The sequence below is a fragment of the Mus musculus genome, chromosome 2 (assembly GCF_000001635.26).
Source record: "Mus musculus strain C57BL/6J chromosome 2, GRCm38.p6 C57BL/6J".
NCBI classification, from domain to species: Eukaryota; Metazoa; Chordata; class Mammalia; order Rodentia; family Muridae; genus Mus; species Mus musculus.
The window spans coordinates 108182128-108202718 of record NC_000068.7 but is presented as its reverse complement, the minus strand read 5'-3'; the positions used below and the strand labels follow the sequence as shown (position 1 = coordinate 108202718).

Below are 20591 nucleotides of genomic sequence, written 5' to 3'. Positions count from 1 at the left end.
CCTTGCCAGCGGAATCTCCCTACACCCGTAAGGGTCCACACAGGATTCCCCACGGGATCCTAAGACCTCTGGTGAGTGGAACACAACTTCTGCCAGGAGGCAGGTTCGAACACCAGATATCTGGGCACCTTCCCTGCAAGAAGAGAGCTTGCCTGCAGAGAATACTCTGACCACTGAAACTAAGGAGAGAGCTAGCCTCCCAGGTCTGCTTATAGAGGCTAACAGAGTCACCTGAGGAACAAGCTCTAACCAGAGACAACTATAACAGCTAGCTTCAGAGATTAACAGATGGCGAAAGGCAAACGTGGAAGAGAGAATCTCAGGTGCAGAAGATTCCATAGAGAACATCGGCACAACAATCAAAGAAAATAAAAAATGCAAAAGGATCCTAACTCAAAACATCCAGGAAATCCAGGACACAATGAGAAGACCAAACCTAAGGATAATAGGAGTTGATGAGAATGAAGATTTTCAACTTAAAGGGCCAGCAAATATCTTCAACAAAATAATAGAAGAAAACTTCCCAAACATAAAGAAAGAGATGCCCATGATCATACAAGAAGCCTACAGAACTCCAAACAGATTATACCAGAAAAGAAATTCCTCCCGACACATAATAATCAGAACAAAAAATGCACTAAATAAAGATAGAATATTAAAAGCAGTAAGGGAGAAAGGTCAAGTAACATATAAAGGCAGGCCTATCAGAATTACACCAGACTTTTCATCAGAGACTATGAAAGCCAGAAGAGCCTGGACAGATGTTATACAGACACTAAGAGATCACAAATGCCAGCCCAGGCTACTATACCTGGCCAAGCTCTCAATTACCATAGATGAAGAAACCAAAGTATTCCACGACAAAACCAAATTCACATATTATCTTTCCAAGAATCCAGCCCTTCAAAGGATAATAACAGGAAAAAAAAACAATATAAGGACAGAAATCACGCCCTAGAAAAAGCAAGAAAGTAATCCCTCTACGAACCAAAAAGAAGACTGCCACAAGAAAAGAATGCCAACTCTAACAACAAAAATAAAAGAAGCAACAATTACTTTTCCTTAATATTTCTTAATATCAATGGACTCAATTCCCCAATAAAAAGACTTAAACTAACAGAATGGCTACACAAACAGGACCCAACATTCTGCTGCTTACAGGAAACCCATCTCAGGGAAAAAGACAGACACTACCTCAGAGTGAAAGGCTGGAAAAGTATTTTCCAAGCAAATGGTCTGAAGAAACAAGCTGAAGTAGCCATTCTAATATCGGATAAAATCGACTTCCAACCCAAAGTTATCAAAAAAGACAAGGAGAGACACTTCATACTCATCAAAGGTAAAATCCTCCAAGAGGAACTCTCAATTCTGAATATCTATGCCCCAAATGCAAGGGCAGCCACATTCATTAAAGACACCTTAGTAAAGCTCAAAGCACACATTGCACCTCACACAATAATAGTGGGAGATTTCAACACACCACTTTCATCAATAGACAGATCTTGGAAACAGAAACTAAAGAGGTACACAGTGAAACTAACAGAAGTTATGAAACAAATGGACTTAACAGATATCTACAGAACATTTTATCCTAAAACAAAAGGATATACCTTCTTCTCAGCACCTCACGGGACCTTCTCCAAAATTGACCATATAATTGGTCACAAAACAGGCCTCAACAGATACAAAAATATTGAAATTGTCCCATGCATCCTATCAGACCACCATGGACTAAGGCTGATCTTCAATAACAACATAAATAATGGAAAGCCAAGTTTCACGTGGAAACTGAATAACACTCTTCTCAATGATAACTTGATCAAGGATGGAATAAAGAAAGAAATTAAAGACTTTTTAGAGTTTAATGAAAATGAAGCCACAACATACCCAAACCTATGGGACACAATGAAAGCATTTCTAAGAGGGAAACTCATAGCTCTGAGTGCCTCCAAGAAGAAACTGGAGAGAGCACACACTAGCAGCTTGACAACACATCTAAAAGCTCTAGAAAAAAAGGGAGAAAATTCAGCCAAGAGGAGTAGACAGCAGGAAATAATCAAACTCAGGGGTGAAATCAACCAAGTGGAAACAAGAAGAACTATTCAAAGAATTAACCAAACGAGGAGTTGGTTCTTTGAGAAAATCAACAAGATAGATTAAACCCTTAGCTAGACTCACTAGAGGGCACAGGGACAACATCCTAATTAACAAAATCAGAAATGAAAAGGGAGACATAACTACAGAAGTCCAAACCTACGGATAATAGGAATAGATGATAATGAAGATTTTCAACTTAAAGGGCCAGCAAATACCTTCAACAAAATTATAGAAGAAAACTTCCCAAACCTAAAGAAAGACATGCCCATGAACATACGAGAAGCCTACAGAACTCCAAGTAGACTGGAACAGAAAAGAAAATCCTCCCAACACATAACAATTAGAACAACAAAGGCACTAAATAAAGATAGAATATTAAAAGAAGTAAGGGAAAAAGGTCAAGTAACATATAAAGGTAAACCTAACAGAATTACATCAGATTTTTAACCAGAGACTATGAACGCCAAAAGATCCTGGGCAGATGTTATAGAGACAATATGAGAACACAAAGGCCAGACCAGGCTACTATACCCAGCTAAACTTTCAATTACTGTAGATGAAGAAACCAAAGTATTCCATGACCAAACAAAATTCACACATTATCTTTCTAGCCCTTCAAAGGATAATAACAGAAAAAAAATCAATACAAGGACAGAAACCATGTCCTAGAAAAAACAAGAAAGTAATCCTTCAACTAACTTAAAAGAAGAAAGCCACAAGAACAGAATGCCAACTCGAACAACAAAAATAATAGGAAGCAACAATTACTTTTCCTTAATATCTCTTAACATCAATGGACTCAACTCCCCAATAAAAAGACATAGACTCACAGACTGGCTACACAAACAGGACCCAACATTTTGCTGCTTACAGGAAACCCATCTCAGGGAAAAAGACAGACACACCCTCAGAATGAAAGGCTGGAAAACAATTTTCCAAGCAAATTATCTGAAGAAACAAGCTGGAGTAGCCATCCTAATATCGAATAAAATCAACTTCCAACCCAGTGTCATCAAAAAAGACAAGAAGGGGCAGTTCATATTCTTCAAGGTAAAATCTTCCACGAGGAACTCTCAATTCTGAATATCTATGCTCCAAATACAAGGGCAGCCACATTCATTAAAGAAACTTTAGTAAAGCTCAAAGCACAGTTTGCACCTCATACAATAATAGTGGGAGATTTTAACACACCACTTTCACCAATGGACAGATCATGGAAACAGAAACTAAAGAGGTACACAGTGAAACTAACAGAAGTTATACAACAAATGGACTTAACAGATATCTACAGAACATTTTATCCTAAAACAAAAGGATATATCTTCTTTTCAGGACCTCATGGTTCCTTCTCCAAAATTGACCACATAATTGGTAACAAAATAAGCCTCAACAGATACAAAAATATTGAAATTATCCCATGCATCCTATCAGATCACCATGGATTAAGGCTGATCTTCAATAACAAAATAAATAATAAAGCCAACATTCATGTGGAAATTAAACAACACCCTTCTCAATGATACCTTGGTCAAGGAAGGAATAAAGAAAGAAATTAAGGCCTTTTTAGAGTTTAATGAAAATGAAGCCACAACACACCCAAACTTATGGGACACAATGAAAGCATTTCTAAGAGGAAAACTAATAGCTGTTAGTGGCTCCAAAAAGAAACTAGAGAGAACACACACTAGCAGCTTGACAACACACCTAAAAGCTCTAGAACAAAAGGAAGCAAATTCACCCAAGAGGAGTAGATGGCAGGAAATAATCAAACTCAGGGGCGAAATCAACCAGGTGGAAACAAGAACTATTCAAAGAATTAACCAAACAAGGAGCTGGTTCTTTGAGAAAATCAACAAGATAGATAAACCCTTAGTCAGACTCACTAGAGGGCACTGGGGAAGCATCCTAATTAACAAAACCAGAAAGGAAAAGGGAGACATAACAACAGATCCTGAAGAAACCCAAAACACCATAAAATCCTTCTACAAAAGGCTATACTCATCAAAACTGGAGAACCTGGATGAAATGGACAAGTTTCTAGACAGATACCAGGTACCAAAGTTAAATCAAGATCAGGTTAATGATCTAAATAGTCCTATATCCCCTAAAGAAATAGAAGCAGTCATTAATAGTCTCCCAATCAATAAAAGCACAGGACCAGATGGGTTTAGTGCAGAGTTCTATCAGACCTTCTAAGAATATCTAATTCCAGTTCTTCACAATCTATTCCACAAAATAGAAGCAGAAGGTACTCTACCCAACTCATTCTATGAAGCCACAATTACTCTGATATCTAAACCACAAAAAGACCCAAGAAAGATAGAGAACTTCAGACCAATTTCTCTTATAAATATCAGTGCAAAAATCTTCAATAAAGTTCTCGCTAACTGAATCCAAGAACACATCAAAACAATCATCCATCCTGACCAAGTAGGTTTCAGCCCAAGGATGCAGGCATGGTTCAATATGCAAAAATCCATCAACGTAATCCAGTATATAAACAAACTCAAAGACAAAAACCACATGATCATCTCGTTAGATATGGAGAAAGAATTTGACAAAATCCAATACCCATTCATGATAAAAGTCTTGGAAAGATCAGGAATTCAAGGCCCATACCTAAACATGATAAAAGCAATCTACAGCAAACCAGTAGCCAACATCAAAGTAAATGGTGAGAAGCTGGAAGCAATCCCACTAAAATCAGGGACTAGACAAGACTGTCCACTTTCTCACTACCTATTCAACATTTTACTTGAATTCCTAGCCAGAGAAATTCGGGAGAGAGAGAGAGAGAGAGAGAGAGAGAGAGAGAGAGAGAGAGAGAGAGAGAGAGAGAGAGAGAGAGATCTCAAGGGGATACAAAATTGGAAAGGAAGAATTCAAAATATCAGTTTTTGCAGATGATATGATAGTATATATAAGTGACCATAAAAATTCCACCAGAGAACTCCTAAGCCTGATATACAGCTTTAGTGAAGTAGCTGGATATAAAATTAACTCAAACAAGTCAATGGCCTTTCTATACACAAAGAATAAACAGGCTGAGAAAAAAATTAGGGAAACAACACCCTTCTCAATAGTCACAATTAATATAAAATACCTTGGCGTGACTTTAACTAAGGAAGTGAAAGATCTGCATGATAAGAACTTCAAGTCTCTGAAGAAAGAAATGAAAGAAGATCTCAGAAGATGGAAAGATCTCCAGTGCTCATAGATTGGCAGGATCAATATAGTAAAAATAGCTATCTTGCCAAAAGCAATCTCCAGATTCAATGCAATCCCCATCAAAATTCCAACTCAATTCTTCAACAAATTAGAAAGGGCAATCTTCAAATTCATCTGGAAAAACAAAAATCCTAGGATAGCAAAAACTCTTCTCAAGGATAAAAGAATCTCTGGGGCAATCACCATACCTGACCTAAAGCTGTACTACAGAGCAATTGTGTAAAAAACTGCATGGTACTGGTATAGCGACAGAGAAGTAGACCAATGGAATAGAATTGAAGGCCCAGAAATGAACTCACACACCTATGGTCACTTGATCTTTGACAAGGGAGAAATACAATCCAGTGGAAAAAAGACTGCATTTTCAACAAATGGTGCTGGCACAACTGGCAGTTATCATATAGAAGAATGCAAATTGATCCATTCCTATCTCCTTGTACTAAGGTCAAATCTAACTGGATTAAGGAACTCCATATAAAACCAGAGACACTGAAACTTATAGAGGAGAAAGTAAGGAAAAGCCTCGAAGACATGGGTACAGGGGAAAAATTCCTGAATAGAACAGCATTAAATTCTGCTGGTGTTTGAGTCCTAACACATTGGAGTACTACTCAGCTATTAAAAAGAATGAATTTGTGAAATTCCTAGGCAAATGGTTGGACCCAGAGGGCATCATCCTGAGTGAGGTAACACAATCACAAAAGAACTCACATGATATGTACTCACTGATAAGTGGATATTAGCCCAGAAACTTAGTATAGTGAAATATAAGGTACAATTTGCAAAACACATGAAACTGAAGAAGAATGAAGACCAAAGTGTGGACACTTTGCCCCTTCTTAGAATTGGAAACAATCACCCATGGAAGGAGTTACAGAGACAAAGTTTGGAGCTGAGACAAAAGGTTGGACCATCTAGAGACTGCCATATCCAGGGATCCATCCCATAATTAGCCTCCAAATGATGACACCATTGCATACACTAGCAAGTGTTTGTTCCAAGGACCGTGATATAGCTGTCTCTTGTGAGACTAGGCCGGGGCCTAGCAAACAAAGAAGTGGATGCTCACAGTCAACTCTTGGATTGATCACAGGGCCCCCAATGGAGGAGCTAAAGAAAGTATCCAAGGAGTTAAAGAGATCTGCAACCCTGTAGGTGCACCATTATGAACTAACCAGTACCCCGGAGCTCTTGACTCTAGCTGCTTATGTATCAAAAGATGGCTTAGTCGGCCATCACTGGAAAGAGAGGCCCATTGGACAGGTAAAGCTTATATGCCCCAGTAAAGGGGAATTCCAGGGCCAAAAATTGGGAATGTGTGGGTATGCGAGTGGGGGGGGAGTGTGTGGGGGACTTTTGGGATAGCATTGGAAATGTAATTGAGGAAAATACGTAATAAAAAAAAAGAAAAATAGAATGAATTTATGAAATTCCTAGGCAAACGGTTGGACCTGGAGGGCATCATCCTGAGTGAGGTAACCCTATCACAAAAGAACTCAAATGATATGTACTCACTGATAAGTGGATATTAGCCCAGAAACTTAGAATACCCAAGATGTAAGATACAATTTGATATACACATAAAACTCAAGAATAATTTAGACCAAAATGTGGACAATTTATCCCTTCTTAGAATTGGGAACAAAACACCCATGGAAGGAGTTACAAAGACACAATTTGGAGCTGAGACGAAAGGATGGAGCATCTAGAGACTGCCATATCCGGGGATCCATCCCATAATCAGCCTCCAAACGCTGACACCATTGCATACACTAGCAAGATTTTGCTGAAAGGACCCAGATATAGCTGTCTCTTGTGAGAATATTCCGGGGCCTAGCAAACACAGAAGTGGATGCTCACAGTCAGCTATTGGATGGATCACAGGGCCCCCAATGGAAGAGCTAGAGAAAGTAACCGAGGAGCTAAAGGAATCTGCAACCCTATAGGTGGAACAACAATATGAACTACCCAGTACCCCCCAGAGCTCGTGTTTCTTACTGCATATGTATCAGAAGATGGCCTAGTTGGTCATCAGTAGAAAGAGGCCCATTGGCAAACTTTATCTACCTCAGTACAGGGGAACGGGAACGCCAGGCCCAAGATGTGGGAATGGGGGGGGGGGGGAGTGTGTGGGGGGAGGAGGTGGGGGACTTTTGGGACAGCATTGGAAATGTAAATGAAATAAATAACTAATTTAAAAAAACAAAATAAAAAAATAAAAAGCTGACTTACGCTTTAAAAAAATTGGGAAAAAATTGTTAATTTTTGCTCAAATAATTACTACTACATCCTTCTAGTTTTCTATTTAAATGAGTTCTATTAGTGTAACCAATATGAGTGTGTATGAAAGGTACCTATAAGTCTATGAACAGTTTACTTGTGGATATGCTTCTAAAGTATAAAAAAAAAAAAAAAAACAAAACAAAACTTAATTGATTACAAAATCTTCCTTAACTGATTAAAAGGTTAAAATTATATTTTACATTTGTTCTTGACCTACCTTACTTTGTTGTTGTTTTGTTTTGTTTTTGTTTGTTTTATTACTTTTGGTTCCTTGATATGTTTTTTGAAAAGGCACTGTTTTCTTCTTATTCCCTTCCACCATCTTGGTTTCTTCTGTGTTGATTCTTCTTTCATTGCTTGAATTCTGTTTTACAGAATTTGTTACTCAAGTAGTAAATTATCTAGGGGTAGTTTGTCCTTTGTTCACATGAATTGAATGACATTAACATCCATGTTAAATTTAATGTCATGTCATAAATAAATAAAATATTACAGATAGCTCTCAGTTGATCTGTTAGTGATACCATTTTATTCATTCTCTAATCAGTAAAATAAAATATTTTCTTTTGTTGTTTTTTCAATAACTATGCATTAGGTTTTGAGGAGTTACACAAGGGTAAAATTCTAAGAAAGGAACAGGTAACTAAGTGTATATGCCTGAAAATACTTGTTTCCTAAACTTAAATTACCTTCATGTCAACCAGTCTGCATACTCTGTTTACTTTTCTTCTCAAGAATAAAACTATCTTCTGTCAGAATAAAAAAAAGAAGAAAGAAAGAAAGAAAGAAAGAAACAAAGAAAGAAAGAGAGAAAGAAAGAAAAAAGAAAGAAATACAGCCTGATATTTACAAACTCTTGACCACAAAATGGGCTCTGCTATCCATTGCTATTCAAAACTTCACAGACTCATTCATTTTGTGCTGAATTTTACCATCTGTGGTGTGCCAGGAGTTACCTGGTGTCCATATTACAGGAAGCTCTGGGTCCAGTAGGGTGATAATTCTGTGCATTTATTAAGGCAATTCCTCATGCTTATGATATGAATAGACAGGTTCAACAGAAGTGCTCTAAGGAATGCACGCATCAGTCAATATGCTATTCTTACTATATAGAGTCTATATAGAGTCAAAACCCAAAATGTCAGCAGTGTGGTTTATAAAGGCCTGGGATCTCACAAATGAAGTCATAGCAACTTGAATATATATATATATTTTCAATAAGAATATTGTAATTCATAGTTTGGCCATACCTTAGTATGTGATTAAGTGAGTAAATGTAATGTTCTGCATTTTAATATAATTTTTTGTAACAAGAAGATTTGGAGAAAATATATACAAGATAATTTCCTTTAATTCCTCAGTCACTCAGCAGATTATAGAAATATTAAAATATATTTGTATTTAGCATTCAAAACCAGATTAGATAAGTCCTTAAAATCCTTGATATCTTTCATACATAATCCATTTTAAATTAATTTTTGTAGGGTGTGCAAAGTATTTAAGTTAATGTTTTTTAATCAATTAATTTATTTATATCCCATTTTATTACACCTCCTTCTTGTTCTTCCCTCCCAGAGTCCCTTCCCCATACACCACCTTGTTCTCTGAGATACTGGAGCCCTGCTGAGTATCCCCCCTCTCCACTCTAGCACATCAAATCTCTGCCAGATCGGATATATCCTCTTTCTCTGAGGCCAGACAAGGCAGTCATGGAGACTAAGCTGCCTGTCTGCTACACAGATGGTGGAACCTCAGACCACCTTGTGTACATTCTCTAGTTGGTGTATCAGTCTCTGAGAGTTCCCAGGGCTCCAGACTTGTGGACTCTGTTGGTCTTCCTGTTGGTTGCCATCTACTTCAGGGCCTTCAGTCCTTCCCCAAACTCTCCCATAAGTGTCCCTGACCTCCATCTAACGCTTGGCTGTGGGTATCTGCATCTGTTTCAGTCAGCTGCTGGGTAGAGCCTCTCAGAGGACAGTTATGCTAGGCTCTTGGCTGCAAGCATAATAAAGCATCATTAGTAATGTCAGGGGTTGGTGCTTGTCCAAGGGATGGATTTTAAGTTGGACTGGTTGTTGGTAGGCCCTTCTTGTTTGTTTGTCCTGTTTTGTCCCTGCATTTCTTTTAGATAGGATAAATTTGGGGTCACAAGTTGTGTAGTTGGGTTGGTGTTCATATCCCTTTACTTAGGGTTTTACCGGACTACAGGAGATGGATTCTTCAGATTCCATGTCTCCACTGTAAGGCATCTCAGCTAAGGTCACTTGTATTGACTCTTGGATAATATTGACTATCTCAGATTTCTGGGACTTACTAGAGCGTCTACCCTCCCCCACACCAGGCAGCTACATATTTCCATTCATTTTCCTGGCCTTCTAACCTCTCTCCTTCCTCTCCTCACAACTGTCCCTGCCCCCTGATTCTCTTCTCACTCCATATTCTCATCCATGTTTCTCCCTCTGCCCCATTTTGTTTCCCTTTCTAAGTGTGATTCAGGGATCCTTGCTTGGGCCATCCTTTAACTTCTTCAGGTCTCTGAGTTGTATCAAGGACATTCTGTACTTTATGGCTAATATTCACTTATCTATGAGTACATTCCATGCATGTACTTTTGGGTCTGCGTTACTTCATTCAGATTGCTATTTTCTAGGTCCATACATTTGGCTGCAAACTTCATGATGTCCTCGTTTTAAAACTGAATAGTATTCCACGTTGTATATAAACCACGTTTTCTGTATCAACTTTTTGGTTAACGGACATCTGTATTTGTAGCAGTAGTTGATTAATCCACTCTAATCGCCTGGTGGTGGTAGTGTGAGCATCTCCCTACCCACCCCAATGTGTTCTGGATTCTTGAAAGAAAGTCAAACACATGTAGTCTCATATTTAATATGCTTTAAACAGCTCAATGTTTGGGCCATTCCCAAACTTCTACTTTGCTAACACCTCCCCTCCAATACTCCTGAATTATTACTCACAAAAATCTATACATCATATTTGCTACCCTAGACTTGATCAGCGGGGTTCCCTGGGGCTGTTCTTTCTTGGCTCTTACATGATTGTAAGTTTTTTTCTTCTTCAGGTCTCAAGCCTGATCCTTCTGCTTTGTCAGCATGGCAGCACTGCCCCTTTCTTGGTCTCATTGCCTGTGAATCCTAAAATCCTGCCTCTGTATCCCTGATCAACCATTTGCCACCAGCAGCTTTATTTGCCAATCAGAACCAGCTTGGGGCAGGGACCCTCAGTGTCTCACATGAGGAATTCTCATGCAATTTGGGTAATCCATAATGCAAGCATTGAATCAAATTCACAACATTGGTTATTTCCAGTTTCTAGTTATTATGGATAAAGCTGCTATGAACATAGTGGAGCATGCATCTTTGGGGTATGGTGAGGCATCTTTTGGGGATATGAACAGGAGTTGGCTAGATAGGACTTTAGGGAGAAAATTCCAGATTGATTTCCAGAGTGTGTGTACAACTTTACATTCCCAACAGCAATGGAGGAGTATTCCCTTTGTTCCACATTCTTTTCAGCATGTATTGCCCTTTGAATTTTTGAACTTAACCTTTCTGATTGATATAAGGTAAAATATTAGGGTAGTTTTGTTTTGTATTTCTCTGACAGCTAAAAATGGTGGGCCTTTCTTTAAGTGCTTCTCAGTCATTTGAGATTCTTCTGTTGAGAATTCTGTTTAGTATTGTATCCGAGTTTTTTGTTTTTACTTTCTTTTTTTTTTGCTATTTTTATTTATTTATTTCCTTTATTTATATTTCATATATTTTTATTAGATATTTTCTTCATTTACATTTCAAATGTTATCCCCTTTCCTGGTCCCCCTCCCCTGGGAAAACCCCTAACCCATTCCCTATCCCCCTGCTTCTATGAGGGTATTCCTTCTCCCACACACCAACTTCTGACTCTGCACCCTCAAATTCCCCTACACTGGGGCATCCATCAAGCCTTCACAGGAGCAAGGACCCCTCCTCCCATTGATGCCTGACAAGGCTATCTTCTGCTGCATAAGCATCTGGAGCCATGGGTCATTCCATGTGTACTCCTTGGTTGGTGGATTAGTCCCTGGGAGCTTTGAGGAGTCTGGTTGGAAGATATTGTTGTTCTTCCTATGGGGTTGCAAACCCTTTCAACTCCTTCAGTCCATTCTCTAACTCCTCCACTGGGGACCCCATACTCAGTCCAGTGGTTGGCTGTGAGCATCTGCCTCTGTATTTGTCAGGCTCTGGCAGAGCCTCTCAAGAGACAGCTATATCAGGCTTCTTCAACAGGCATTTCTTGGCATCCACAATAGTGTCTAGACTTATTGACTGTATAGACGATAGATCCTCAGGAGGGGCAGTCTCTTTCCTTCAGTCTCTGCTCTACACAGAGTCTTCATATTTGTTCCCAAGAGTATTTTGTTCCCCCTTCTAAGAAGTATCAAACTATTCACACTTTGGTATTCCTTCTTGAGGTTCATGTGGTCTGTGAATTGTATCTTGGGTATTCTGAGCTTCAGGGCTAATATCCACTTATCAGTGACTGCATACCATGTGTATGATTTTGTGATTGGATTATCTCACTCAGGATGACACTTTCTAGTTCCATCCATTTGCCTAAGAAGTTCATGAATTCATTGTTTTTAATAGACATGTAGTAATCCATTATGTAAATGTACCATATTTCCTGTATCTATTCCTCTGTTGAAGGGCATCTGGGCTCTTTTTAGCTTCTGGCTATTATAAATAAGGCTGCTAGAAACATAGTGGAGCATGTGCCCTTGTTATATGTTTGAAAATATTTTGGGTATATGCCCAGGAGTGGTATGACTGGGTCCTCAGGTAATACTATGTCCAATTTACTGAGGAACCACCAGACTGATTTCCAGAGTGGTTGTACCAGCCTGCAATCCCACCAAAAATGGAGGAATGTTCCTCTTTCTCCACAGCCTTGCCAGCATCTGTTGTCTCTGAATTTTTGACCTTAGCCATTCTGATTGGTGTGAGGTAGAATCTCAGGGTTGTTTTGATTTGCATTTTCCTGATGACTAAGACCATTGAATGTTTCTTTAGGTTCTTCTAGGCTATTCCACATTCCTCAGTTGAAAATTCTTTGTTTTGCTCTGTACCCCATTTTTAATAGAGTTATTGGATTTTCTGGAGTCGAAATTCTTGAGTTCTTTGTATATGTTGCATATTTGTCATCTATTGGATAGAGGATTGGCAAAGAGCTTTTCCTAATCTGTTGGTTTTCACTTTATCCTATTGACAGTGTTCTTTTCCTTACAGAAGCTTTGCAATTTTATGAAGTTCCATTTGTCAATTCTTTATCTTAGAGCCTAAATTGGTATTCTATTCAGGAAAAATTTCCCTGTGCCCATGTGTTCGAGGCTCTTCCCTACTTTCTCCTTTATAAGTTTCAGTGTGTCTGGTTTTATATGGTGGTCCTTGGTACACTTAGACTTGAGCTTTTTACAGGAAGATATGAATGTGCCAATTTCTATTCTTTTACATGCTGACAGCCAGTTGAACCAGAATCATTTGTTGAAAATGCTGTCTGTTTTTCGTAGGATGATTTTAGGTCCTTTGTCAAAGACCAAGTGACCATAGGGTCATTATGTGGGTTCATTTCTGGGTCTTCGGTTATATTTCATTTATATTCCTGCCTGTCTGTGTACCAATACCATACAGTTTTTATCACTATTGCTCTGTAATACAGCTTGAGGTCAGGGATGGCGATTTCCCCCACAAGTTCATTTATTCTTGAGAATAGTTTTCCCTATCCTAGGTTTTTTGTTATTCCAAATGAATTTGAGAATTGCAAACAAAAAGAACAATACAAAGATTCAACAAAACCAGGAGCTTGTTCCTTGAGAAAATCAACAATATAGATAAACCTTTAGCTAGCCTAACCAGAGGGCACAGAGAAAGTATCCAAATTAACGAAATCAGAAATGGAAAAATAGACATTACAACAGAAACTGAGGATGTTCAAAAAAAATATGAGATCCTACTTCAAAAGCCTATAGTCGACAAAACTGGAAAGTCTGAATGAAGTGGACAATTTTCTGGACACATACAAGGTAACAAAGTTAAATTAAGACCAGATAAATCATCTAAACAGTCCCATCAACCCTAAAGAAATAGAAGCAGTTTTTAACACCCCCCCCCAAAAGAGGCCAGGACCATATAGGTTTAGTGCAAAATTCTTTCAGACATTGAATGACCTAGTACCAATATTCTTCAAACTATTCCACAAAATAGAAGCAGAAGGAACAATTTATTCTATGAAGCCACATTTATACACATACTTAAACCACAAAATGACCCAGCAAAGAAAGAGATCTTTAGAACAATTTAACTTATGAATATTGGTGCAAAAATACTCCATAAAATTTTTGCAAACTGAATCCAAGAACACATCAAAACAATTATCCATTGTGATCAAGTAGGCTTCATCCTAGGGATGCAGGGATTGTTTCATCAATGTAATCCACTATATAAACAAGGAACAAGACTATATGCCCATTTCATTAGATGCTGAGAAAGCATTTGTCAAAATACAACACCCCTTCATGCTAAAAGTCTTGGAAAAGTCAGGAATTCAAGGTCCATACCTAAACATAGAAAAACATCATACAGCAAACCAGTAGCCAACATCAAACTAAATGGAGAGAAACTTGAAGCAATCCCACTAAAATCAGGGCCTAGATAAGACTGCTCACTCTCTCCCTACGTATTCAATATAGTAGTAAAATCTTAGAGTAATTATACGACAAAAGGAGGTCAAAGGGATACAAATTGGAAAGGAGTAAGTCAAAGTATCACTATTTGCAGATGATATAATAATGTACTTAAGTTACTCAAAAATTCCACCACAGAACTCCTAAACCTGATAAACAATTTGAGCAAAGTGGATGGATATAAATTTAACTCAAAGAACTCAATAGCCTTCCTCTACTCAAAGGAAAAACAGACTGAGAAAGAAATTAGGGAAATGACACCCTTCACAATAGTCACAAATATTATAAAATACCTTGGTGTGACTCTAACCAAGCAAGTGAAAGATATATATGATGAGAACTTCAAGTCTCTGAAGAAAGAAATCAAAGAAGATCTCTGAAGTTGGAAAGATCTCCCATGCTCACGGATTGGCAGGATTAATAGTAAAAATGGCAATCTTACTGAAAGCAATCTACAGATTCAATGCAATCCCCTTCAAAATTCCAACTTAGTTCTTCACAGAGTTAGAAAGAGCAATGTATTCCATTTTTTAATTGGGTTATTTGGTTTGCTAGACTTTAACCTCTTGAGTTCTGTATATATTTTGGATATTACCTATCTGTCAAATGTAAGAATAGGGAAAATCTTTTCCCAATCTCTATGCTTTCATATTGTCTTACTGACAGCTTTCTTTGTTTTACAGAAGCTTTTCATTTTCATGGTGTTTTATTTACTAATTATTGATCATAGGAGCTAGGTTCTTGATGTTCTGTTCAGAAAATTTTCTCCTGTACCAATGTGTTCAAGGCTATTCCTATTATCTCTTCTATTAAGTTTAGTATATTGGGTCTTATGTTGAGGTCCTTGAATCATTTGAACTTGAGTTTTGTGCAGGGTGATAAACATAGATCTATTTGCATTTTCCTACATGCAGACATCCAGTTAGACCAGCATTATTTATTGAAGATGCCTTCTTTGTCAGAGACCATACCTTGAGAAACTGAGCCCTTTACAATCTCCCACCCTGACAGGCCAAATGGCCTCATGCTAGGAGCCAGTTGTCACTCCCTCCTCCCTGTTCCCTTCCTGGCACCTGAGGCTGTGAAAGCTGAATTATGATCCCCTCTTCCTTATCTCTTCCTGACTCCCATGACTTCCAAGGACATGAGTTATGCTTGAGCCCCCGGCCTGACACCCCAAGTCTGTTAAGAAGGGACAAGTCTGTTCCAGAGATAAGGAACAGAGTGCCCGCCGCCTGGAGCCTGACTTTGGCCCTCATGTCAGCAGATGCCTACTTCTTTGCTCTTTGTTAATTGCCCCTCGACCCCACCACCCATTCCTCTTGATGTATGCTTTAAAACCAGGCGTCTCAGCCTAATAAATGGTCTTGGTCTTCGGCTTTTCTTCCCCTTCCGATCCCATTTTCTGCCAGATTTGCAGTCCCCCTCGCACCCACCAATAACTGAATCCCACAGGATGGGATACTTCTTTTTTTTTTTTTTAATTTATGGTTTTGGCTTCTTTATCAAAAATCAAGTGTCCCTAAGTGTGGGTTAATGTCTGGGTCTTCAATTTGATTCCAATGATCAACCTGTCTGTTTCCATACCATGCAGTTTTTATCCCTATTGATCTATAGTAGAGTTTGAGGTCAGAGATGATAATTCCTCCAGAGGTTCTTTTAGTGTTCAAAAATTGTTTTGTTTATCCTAGTTTTTTTTTTCTTTCTCCTTATGAATTTGAGAATTACTATTTCAAGGTCTGTAAAAGATCACATTGGAATTTTGATGGAACTGCATTAATCAATAGATTGCTTTTGGCAAGATGGCCATTTTCACTATGTTAATCCTACCTATCCTTAAGCATGGGAAATCTTTCTATCTTCTGATATCTTCTTCTGTTTCTTTCTTTGGAGACTTGAAATTCTCATCATACAGATCTTTCACTTGCTTGATTAGAGTTAAAAGAAGATATTTTATATTATTTGTGGCTACTGGGAAGGGTGTTATTTCCCTAATTTCTTTCTCTGTCCATTTATCACTTGTATAAAGAAAAGCCTAAGTTAATGTTTTAAAAATAAAATATAAAATTCAAAATAAACAGTTTTTGATTTTATAAAAGGGTTAGAGTTTCAACTAAAAGATGGAAATCTCAATATGTGTTTCTGGGTGAATGTGATGAATAACCATAGGCAAATCCAGATCCTTATAGTACCTTATATAACCACCAACTCAATTGAACTTAATTGTAACATATGAAACTAAAAATTTTTAGGAAAAACATACATGGTGTTTGATACCTTTGCCTAGACCAAAAGCTCTTTCTCTCTTTCTTTCTTGTTTTCTTTCCTTCCTTCCTTCCTCCCTTCCTTCCTTCCTTCTTTCTTTCTTTCTTTCTTTCTTTCTTTCTTTCTTTCTTTCTTTCTTTCTTTCTCTTTCTCTCTCTTAATAAAAAACCTGAAATGTATAAATTAGCTGCATCTTTACAAAATGATACATTTTTCTCTATGAGAAATCTTGCTATAAGTAAAATTGAGATCAAGTGCAAATTATGTATCTGACAAAGCTATTACTGAAGAAAATATTATGTACATGAAAATCTCCATAATCAGAATATAAACAATCTAATTAGTGAAGAGAGTATCTGGCAAGCATTTCAATGAATAGCTTGTACAAAAACAAATAAGGATATAAAAGTAGTTCAATGTAATATCTCATTAGAAAACCCGAAATTTAGAGCCATGATGACATAATATTGTAAAGTTTATCGATTTGGCTCATCTTTTTTTCCAGCTTCCTCTTGGGACGCTCCTAAAAACCTTCTGAAGCTGACATTTCCCTGAGGACACAGTATCTACCTGGTAGATATGTATTTGGAGACCTGAACTCCAGGCCTCATGTTTGAGCTGAGAGCTAGTTTAACCACCTAACCTTCTCTTCAGTTTCTCCATGTTCCATTTTGTCTTCTACTGAATCAGACTTGGTTGGGATGCAGACATTTAACCTACGGGTAAATATGCTAAATTTCTGTTTTGGCTCCTCTCTTGCAGAGCCTCTTCAAAAATTCAGTTTTGCTCCTTTGAAGTCGGCTGTCTCTGGATGTACATAACTGTAATTACAGCCAAGCTTATAGTCACAGAGGAAATGTCTAGAAGAAGCACGAATTTGAAGTGACATAAAGCACCATCTAACAATTCTAAAAACGAAGTATTTACAGATGAAGATCATAAGCACAAACAACAAAAAAAGCAAAACAGGAAAACAAAACAAAAAAACCCAAGCAACAACAACAACACAACCCCCCAGCTAAGTGGAAAGGAAAGAGAGGAATAGAGTGGGAAGAAATGCAATTTGTACTTTGAGTCAATGATGGTATAGATAGGTGATTATGCATTCCTCAGGCCTGCCTAGGAGAAAGTCCATCCAGGAGTGATGGGGAATACCTTAACAGGATGATGATGATCTCTGTAGGGATTGGATGCATGAAATTAACCTTTCCTAGTTTAAGAGGGAATATGTTTGTTTGTGTTTTAGTGCCCTGCAATATATGAAAACTGATCATTTCTCTTACAATATGAGCATAGCTAATACAACCCAATCACAATATAATAGCCATAAGTACAAACAAATCAATAAGAGGAACCTTAATTTGATTCAGATGAGATCTATAAAGGAAGATTTTTTTTATCACCACTAAACAGTCAAGGACTTTGAAGTTTAGGGAAATTCAGACTCACTCTTAAGGGTGTATAGTTAAAGCATGACAGATAGTCAGGACTTCAGAACCCATACCCCACATTTTCCCATTTGTACCTTGATTATTTGTTTGCCTACCTTTCCATCTTAAAGTCTATTCTAGACTTCTTGATATTTTTCTAGGTGGCCTACTAAATTTCTATGACTTTTCCGGCCTTCAGTGATGATTTGTAAGCACTTAATCTTTAAACTACAGATGATTCTGAGGTGAATTGTACTGACAAGTGCTGCACACTTAAAATATTTGAAGCCATTCTTGACAGGAATCACATACAGAGATGTTAATGAACCTACGGCCTTGATAGCCTGAGAATTGATTGGTTACCTAGCCAATTATTCCTAGTCACATTCCCCTACAATACCACAATTTTATCACAGGGATTTAAAAAAGGAGGATTTCTCAGTCCATGAATTAAGTCATCAAATTAGAGCAGAGGCAATAAACATGGCTTGGAGATGTGAAATGATATCCCACTCACAGAAGCAGCAAAGGGCAGCTTGGAAGGGAGGACCTGAGCTGCTTCCTCATTGTTTTTCCATTCTGTCTGCAGTTCATTGTGTTCTTGAAAGTGTTACTTTTGCAGTACCTAATGAATGATACATCAAGGCCTGCCATGAAACTGTAGGGAGAAACTCTATGGTATGACTCATGAGCTGTGCTGAATTACAGATCTTTTCTCATTAGTCTGATTAAAAACCTAAGCTCATTATGGCTCAGGAAGTGATTTGGTTTCAATGCCTTTTGGTTATGTTATGTTCCTTTTCTTACTTTGCAGGAGCACATATTTTGGCTAAGAAATCATTTTCTATTTTAAATGATTCTAAGTTTCAACTTTTAAATGTGTGTTCATTATCATATAATTCAAACCTATAAAGGCACTTTTTTGTACTTTTAAGAACTATTAAAAAAGTGATTTTTATTTATTTTTTTTTGTCTTATGTGGTATTTTGTTTCACAGATAAGAACCTTCTAGACAGTTTTGTGGCATGTTTCATTTTCTACTACTTTTTTTGGTAGAAAAAGGCAGACTTCTTAGTTGTCAAAAGAGGATATTGGCTTTAAAATTAGACTTAAGACAGAGCTATAATCTCATCTAGGTTGGGTCATTTAAACTATAAAATTCTAAATCTTTGAATGAAATACTTAGCAGTGGGTACCAGGTAGCTATTTAATAAACTAATATACCTAAAGCATGTGGAAAACTACAGGCCCAAATGTTTGTATCTCTTACTTCATTTACAAATATGGATACATGCAGATTTTTCCTTTAAGACCAAACTAAGCATTCTTTAATCAAAGAGGATAATGAAGAGATTAGAAAATGTTCTGATATGAGGACTTAAGGACACATATGACTATTGGAATAAATGCCTATTTCTGAATATGCTCTAAGAGTTAACTGGAACTCCTGGGATTTTTCTAAATTTCTGTGACACAAACCTTGCAATTCTTACTCTCCATAAATGCTCAAAGGATTTTTAAAAAATTTGCCTGGGTAGTATATAAGGAAACAGTCAAAGGCATGAGATCTAAGGTTGTCATGACTATTGCAGTGGTTAAGGCACAGCTATGCATTATTTTTATTTAGGATTGATGAAGAGAATACACAGGTATGAGGTACAAATTTTTGGATTATTTTCCCACTTACTTTTATTGTTTAACTACACTTTAATAGTCATTCTATAATCTCATATTCCAGTTGACTACAACGGGATAACTTGGGACTATAGGAAGCTTTGTGGGTTTAGGCTTTTGCAACCTGTTGCTTTTGTCTTAATCAAAGCATCTTATCAACATTAAAATACTAGACTCCATCCATTTGCTATTGCTACAGTATCTAACTCTAGATGATCCATAAGAAAGTTTATTTGATCTTTATTTGAACTTATGCTTCTGGTATAGAAAGTTCAAAAACTGTTAAGAAACTTGAGCTTTAACTCAGAAAAGAAATGAAAGGCGAAATAGCCTGGGTGTGAACAAAAATATAAGGAATGGCATTGTTGAAATGTTGCTTGTTTAATTAATTGCCTTAAATAATTTGATTAAATAATTAGTCATTCGATTGATGAATCCAATAAATAATGGAGTAATCCATGATATTAATCAAATCCCACACACTGAGAACTTATCTCTGTAAAATAGAATGAATGAGTCCATAAGTGGAGGACCCACACTTCTTGGCAAACATCAGTAGTTCTCACACTCCAACTGAGACCACCAAGACACAAATTCCTGGGCACACTCAAAATAGTATGTTTACATTCCTTAAGAAACTATTACTTGCAAGTTGCCCCAGTAGAGGGGAACACCAGGGCCAAGAAGTGGGAGTGGGTGTGTTAGGGGAGCAGGGGAGTGGGGGCGGGTAATATGGGACTTTCAGGATAGCATTTGAAATGTAAATGAAGAAAATATCAAATAAAAAATTTGGGAAAAAAAGAAACTATTACTTGGTTTTCTTTTGGGTTATTTAATTTAAAATATATATTATTACTTCATTTTATGTGTCATTG

General features: G+C 37.4%; 1 long non-coding RNA gene across 1 annotated transcript in view; it reads left to right on the top strand.

Moving 5' to 3' along the window:
* Gm13912 overlaps positions 1-19003 on the top strand; it is a 107604-nt gene extending 88601 nt beyond the window's left edge. Inside the window, exon 3 of the long non-coding RNA XR_374869.1 lies at positions 17375-19003. This is a non-coding gene — a long non-coding RNA (predicted gene 13912). The remainder of the gene's footprint in view (positions 1-17374) is intronic.
* The last annotated feature ends 1588 nt before the right edge of the window (positions 19004-20591 follow it).